A 7,288-nucleotide genomic window follows, 5' to 3' on the forward strand; every position below is an offset into this window, starting at 1 on the left:
CAGTTGTACCAGTGAAACATATACTTTACCGTATTTTGATGTAGTTGTGTCTTCTTTTTTAGATATACTGTATTTTGTGTTTTAATTTTGTTTTTAATCTGTTGATAGGTTGCTCTGTTTTTCATTTGTAGTACTGTTTTTAAATTTGTCGCTGTGCTTAGTGAGTTGTTGACATGGTTTGAACTTCAGGGCCACCATAGAAGTAATGTAAACATCTCAAACACCCCAGAAAGGTTATTTAGTCATTTTACCATTCAAAAGACGAAAACTAAATTCTGCCTAAAGAAAGCCAGTCCTCCAGATACCTGTATGAAAGATTTTATGGTTTAGTTATATATATAGCCTACATTTTCTTAATGCTTATGAAATGTAACATCAGAATATGATTAATATCACAAATAACATTTTATTAGTTAAAATGTACGTTTTAGGCTCCAAAATAAGAGATTGTCTGAAAAAAAACATTTCATATTTCAAATAAAACTTTTTGCTTCTGAAGATATTATAGATCTCTAAACTTAGGAGGAATATATTTGTTGATGTCTGCAGTTAAATGTTTGTGATAAAACAATGATCTAATTTTCTCATCATCCTAAATGATGATTATGGAGAAATTAAACTGTCAAAGTTAAAAAGCATGTTGTTTATTCCCTTGATATTACAATCAACTTGCAACTTTTGCAGCCGTGCATATTTAAATGCATGCTTCTGTTTGTATAACCCAAAGCCGCCTCTAATATTAGTCGTGTGGTCAACCACACGTGTCTTTGGGAACACGTCTGCAGGCAGAGAGCTCAGACTGTCTGGTTTGCTCAGTACGGAGTCAGATGTTGGTGAACCAGAGCAAAGTCGTACATCGTACTCAAGGAGCGCAACCGCAGTCCACTATCAAAATGCAATGCTTTCCAAAGTCAGCAGAGACGTTTCTAAAGACGGCAGCACTCACCTCTGACCATGACACACAACAGCACAACTTATCACACGTTCCTGTTCAGCCATACGTTTATAGTTGGTCTTACAAACGAGCTGGTTTGAAAATATCTTGGTCCCTGGCAGAAAAAAGAACAAAGAAAGAGATGCATTGTACCAAATTTAGCAGCTCGCTAATTTCCATCTGTGCTCCCAGGGTAGGTGGATTTAAAATATGTATAAAACAAATATTCAAATCAAAGAGACAAACGAATGAACGGAGAAGCAACCTTTATCAATTGACATGTATGTAAGTCCACTATTACCCTGTAGGGTGTAGTTATTGGGTTAAATTATGTATTGGTACCAAAATACCAATACTTAATTTATGTATTGGTATTTTGCATAATAATTTTGGTTTATTTTCTCAGTATTTGCATTGAGTGTAAAATAACCTGACCTTCAGTAGATATCCTGTCCTGATTTAGTGCTGTGAAAGTATCCAAATGTGCAATAGAAACTGACTGGCTTTTAAATGCTATGACTGCAATATATCCTTAACCGTCATTAACTACAGATATATTGCAGTCATTAGCAATAATATCAACAAAGTGACAAATGTAACTTTCTCTTTGTTGATATTCCACTAATATCAAACAATTTCTCAATTGTGGCCTTTCCATTAAATAAGAAACACAATTAAAATCACTTGTGAATAAAAAATGTTCACCTGATAACACATTTATTCTTGTGGTGCGTTCACACCAAACGCGTTTTGATTAGATTGAAATGCATCTGTCTGATTACAGATGTGTTTTTGACACACGTAGCGCGTTTGGTGTGGATGCACCACTAAGTGTGTTTTCTTAAGTTAATAAGAAAACACGCCGTGCTTTTCAGGCAGTATAAACATGCGGCTGTGTTGTGAAAAGTATCTCCATGGCATTTCTGCTAAATACTCTTATTGAAATACAGCTGAAAATCCTCCTAGGGCCAAAACTTTGTTGAAATACATGAGTTTTTTTTCTTCTTTTTTTTCTTGGAATTGAGGTGTTTCCATTTAGCAAAATTTATGTGCAAATTTTATGTGACTTCCTGACAGATCTTCCCTAGAGTCCATCTGATGTTGGGACAAAGTAGCTGTAAATGCTCCTCTTCAGCTCAAGGTGTCCAGCGTTTCACATTTCCTGCCAAAAAAAGATCGAAGTAATGGTGGCTGTGTTCACGTCTTCCACTTTAAATCTCTTTTAAATTCATGCAGCTACCTCTGTTTTTCCTTATTTGTCATAAAACCTGTCCATCTTGGCTTAGAGACAGTTTTATTTCATTATCCCCTAATCTAAATCTTTGTAAAAAAAAAATTTTTAACTTTCTGTGGTGTTAAAATGTTATTTTTATTGCGTTTTTGAATATTTTTTCAAACATTTTCTGACTTGATTAGATCTCAGAGTATAATTTATAATGTGGTTTCTTATGCATGTTCAATCAGTTTAAACAACAGTTCAGTAATGCCACAAATTAAGACATTCATTCAATCTAGGATAAAGGCTTCAGCCAGAAACGGGAGCGGTTGCTAAACACTCGTTCTTTCTTTCCCATAATGTAATCAGAAATCCTTCGTCAACCTTCAGCAGTCTCTCTCTCGTCTTCCAAGAACTCTCCAGTCTTTCAGCAGCTCTGCTTCTCCTCCTTTAAATAGCTCCGGTAATTAGCGCTCACGGCATGCCATTTCGCTGCAGCGCAGTTCCAGGCTGATCCTTGTTTTCAGGGTTATTTGCATGGAGCTCTTTGGAAAATGAGGGAATAGACATGTAAATGACCGAAATACAACACGCACGTTGCCGCTTCACAAGTCTTTTATTCAAATATTTCTATTCTCAAACTGGAGTCAAATGATTCCCATTTGTGCAGCTTTTCTATTAAACCTTCTCAGACTTTGTAGTAATGTTTGATGAAGCAACATGACAGATGCTTGATTTTAACAAGCGTTTGTCACAACTGCAAAAATCTTGAGTTTGGGCAGAGAACAAAAACTATTAACTCGTTCATTTGGCTCTGGCACATACAAAGTAAAAACCACAAACATTTTCACCTTGATGGTCTGGCTGCTGATTTTGATGGAGTTATTGCTGAGTTGAGAATTCAGTTGTTTCAATGGTGCGAGTAACAGAGGTGTGCATTACGGCATCTTTTGTTCTGATACAAAGTTAATACACAACCTGTATCGCTTATACCGATACCGATACTGATACCGATACTGATACCGATACCTTTTCCATCAAACTTCTCACATTTACTTGTCTTTGTGTTTTTTCTTTGAATCATTTTGTTCAAATCTAAACTAAAATACTTTTAACATATTTACATGATTTCAGAATAAAATATCTGTAATCTTTTTCACTTTGGAGACTTTTATTGACTTTACTGTGTTGCAGGAACTGAGAGTTGTCCTTTCATCGCTCAGACGCCACACGTCCATTTCATACATTCCTTCTGGAAAGGTTAGTTTTGTCTACCAAATAAATCATGTCCCATTTACAAAAATAGGCATGTTACTTCTGTAACTTCAGACAGCGTGACATTATCCATCCATGTAAGCCGGTGGCTTTCTATTTTAGAGAGGTGAGGCTCTAAAGGCTCTTTTTGCATCAGAAAAGATTGTTTTAAAATGACTTGTCTGATTTTAGAAACCACGATCAAGATGAGGACCGTTGCAATAGTTTGGATCGTTCATCTTTTAAGCTCTACAAAGAAGCTTTAGGCAGTTCGACAAGTTGTTTAGTGTTGCTGCTGCACCAATTTTAGATATTAAAACTTCCAGTTTAGTTTTTTTTTTTGCATGAGGCTGTTTACTTTCAGTTCAGCCTCTTCTCCTTTTAAAATAAAATACCGGAGCTCAGCTTGCAGAAATTTACTTAAAATATGCAAACGCATTATGCATTTCCATTTTCTGTCTCCAGTGCACATTTAATCTCTGGAGTGTAAAATCCCATCAGTTTTAGCCGTAATCTCTGACTCTCATGGCAAATGCAATTTGTGTCCTTAAACGGAACGCACTGATATTATTTGTTTGCTTCGAGTTTAAGAAATGCAAATCTGATCTTGCTTCTGATGACTTGTTTAAATCTTGGGTAGCATGTCTCCACCTCTGGTGCTTATCCTGCCCGTCCCTCTCCAGGTGGGGCAGGGAGGTGTTTTTCTTTCCTTTTTGAGAAAACATATTCTCATATTCGCTCCGTCACTAAATGAGTCATTTGTTCCTTCGACGGTTGGCAGGAAAAGTCTTTCTAAGTTTTGGCATCCCTCCAGTGTTGCTGCCAGTTTTCCTTCTTGTGTCAGTGTTATATAAGAGCTTAAGGAGTCGGTGTGCTGAACCAATTGCTTTCTGGAAAAGAATCTTCTAATGCCCAGATTGACCTGAATCTCATTGAACAGGCTTATGATGTGTGGCGTCATTGGATCATTCTGAGCTCGGTTTCTGGGAGTCTAAGTCTTTTGTTCCTCTTCCACAAAGCATGTATCCTTATAGGCGGATAAACAAACTAAAACGAATAGACTTTTATTTTTTGAAGTTTATCTGGTGCCTTGCAAAGGTACGTTTCTAAAGTTTTACCTCCACGTAAGCGGGGAAAAGGTCAGTCCAACAGTGAAGCACGATAGTGGCTGCATCAACATTCTCCTAACGATTTAGACTAAAACTGATACAGAACTAATGATTTTAAATATAGATATAACAACATGCAGGTTTTTATTTTTTCATGGAAAAATTTACTGAATTTCCTCAATCGATTCACATTGAAAGACTTATATTACTGGTATATCAATATTTTTTATCTATTTTTTTTATTAGGTTGTGCTTTTCTTTTTTCTTTTTTTTTAAGTTTCTTTCAGAAAAAACTAAAATATCAACCCAGACTAAATTCTATCCATAAAATGAGAGTTCTTTAAAAGTTCCTAGAAGAGATAAATCAAAGATCTAAAGTTGTATCTTATTAAAAAAAAGGTAGTGTAACATTTGCGCCTCTAAATACGTCCTATTTAGCTGAGCTGAGGGTAAAAATGTCTCTTTGGATTAAAGGTTGAAGACTCCATCCAATCTGACTGAACTTGTGATATTTTGCAAACAAGAACAGACTGAAAATGTTCAAATATATGCAAGAAATATGCTAAAAATCTGCAGCTGTAATTGCAGCAAAATTTGGTTTTATTGCAAGCTGACTAAGGCGATTCCAGATAATGATTCCTTCCACACTTTTCAGTGCTTTTATAAAGTGTTTTGAAAGAAAGAGCATGCCTTATTATTCTCTACAATTACACTCCATTTGTTTTGCTTTACCATATAAAGCCCCAATAATATAGTCTAACATAAGAAAATGAAACATAAGAAAATGAAAAAAACATTCAAAGCAATACTTCAGCAAGCCGTGCTACTCTTTGCTTTTAACAGGATTCATATTTTGGCAGACTTTCTACTAATCTCCTGCTTTCCTCCCAAACATATGAGTCTCTAAAAAAAAGAGAGATTTATGTTGAATAAATTAATAATTTTTCAGATCAGAGTCACAGCAAGGTCTGCTCTGCCATCAAATCCTGTTGTTATTTTCCTCTCGGGCTGCCCGGCGAACGACTTGCTCTGCAGCAGGCGTGTGGGTGTGCAGTCATTTGTTTTCCATATTTCATTTAGGGGACGCAGTGAAAACACCGTGCCGAGGGAAAGAAGGAAAAAAAAACATAAAAGAAACGGCGGCAAGCAGGGAAGAACTGAGCAGCTCTGCAGCCATCATCAAACACAAAAGAATGAACAGAAAAATGTTGCACCACATATTAGGAGTTTAGGGCTGTTGTAAAGTTTTACCCTGATTTTGGTGTCATAGAAGGAAATGGAAAAAAAAAAAAACATGCCGATATGAGATCAAATTTACTGAATAATAAGGGAAAAAGCAGAAAAACAAAAGTGTGATTGATTTAAATTGCAGAATGATTGAGTAGATATTACATACACAGGTTATATAGACAATAACAAAAAACAGAAATTATTTCATATAAAAATTACAAATATTTTAAGATTGAGTTTTTTTTAGCTTTTCCATTAAATCTGAGCTTGATACCAGATCTACCTGGATTCTGTGCTCCACACTGCCCTCTTATGGACACTCCCTTTTCTGCTCTAATTGCCCTGCCTCCCTTTCTTCCAGCTGGCTTAAGTTTTTTAGTGACACAATATAATATGTCACATTTGTTAAGTTTTTTTTATTTCACATAAGACCAAAGGTGAAGTACCATGTACTGACATTTAAAATGGAAATTTTTTGCTTTATTTTCTAGCAATAAATTAAAACAAATTACTAACTCTACAAGCATGAATCTTGGTAAAATGATTTTGCAAACAAGCTGGAGGATGGGTTGGACATATGATGTGGCAAGCAACATTTGGAGCTGCAAAAAGGTGCAGAAGCAGAGGAGAAAGTAGGTTGCAGCAGATATGAAACGGATAGGGATAAAGCCCGGACCTGGAGATGTAATCCGAGCCGTAAGTCTTATTAGGAGAGGACACTGGGCGGATTGTGATGTTTGCCTCTCAGGGGGTGAGACTAATTGCATGTCTCTAATTCAAAGAGATTGATGTTTTCATGGCACAAGACCTAACTGTGTGGGTAGAAGACGATGCGGTTGGCCTGACAGTCCTGGAAACAGCAGTCAGAGTTAATTATTTGAGACTAATGATGCTGAAGCAACACAAGCACAAAAACAGATTGAACGGGAAGCGCCTAGGAGCATCCATCTTCTAGGGTCACAACAAATTCTCATTTGGGTTTTGGTCTAGACTTTGATTGGGACACATTAGATGCTTTTATCCATTCTGTAAATTTTATTTTATTTTATTCATGCATGTTTCACTGGTGGTGTTGGGTTTACCGTCAGTTGCCTGAACTACTTTCTCCTGTTCAATTAGCCTTCAGGGAAAAAAAACTCGCCCAGGACAACATACACCAGAAAATCCATGAAAATCCCAACTTTAAATAATATGGTCATACTTCCTTCCTTTGTAATTTATTTCTGCTTGGCTCAGACTCTGTCTTCATAGCTTTATGTGCTAAAAATCTCTCCATTTTGTTTCTGACGTAGGCTTGGTGAAGACGGCTAAATGTTTGCAGTTACTTTTTCTGCTTCATTTTTCTCCTTTCTTTCTCTCAACAATACATTTCTTCTTGCCAGTCTTGCATCAGGTCCAGATTTGTGGAGAGCACAGCTAATAGTTGTATTGCAGACAGAATCTCCCGCCTGAGCTTTGAATCTTTAAAACTCTTCCATGGACCTATTGGTTGATCAATTCTCTCCTCTCCTGTCATTGTATGTTTGCAGTTTTTCCAGCTCTCCG

Source organism: Poecilia formosa, unplaced genomic scaffold (genome assembly GCF_000485575.1).
Source record: "Poecilia formosa unplaced genomic scaffold, Poecilia_formosa-5.1.2 Scaffold114, whole genome shotgun sequence".
Taxonomy (NCBI): domain Eukaryota; kingdom Metazoa; phylum Chordata; class Actinopteri; order Cyprinodontiformes; family Poeciliidae; genus Poecilia; species Poecilia formosa.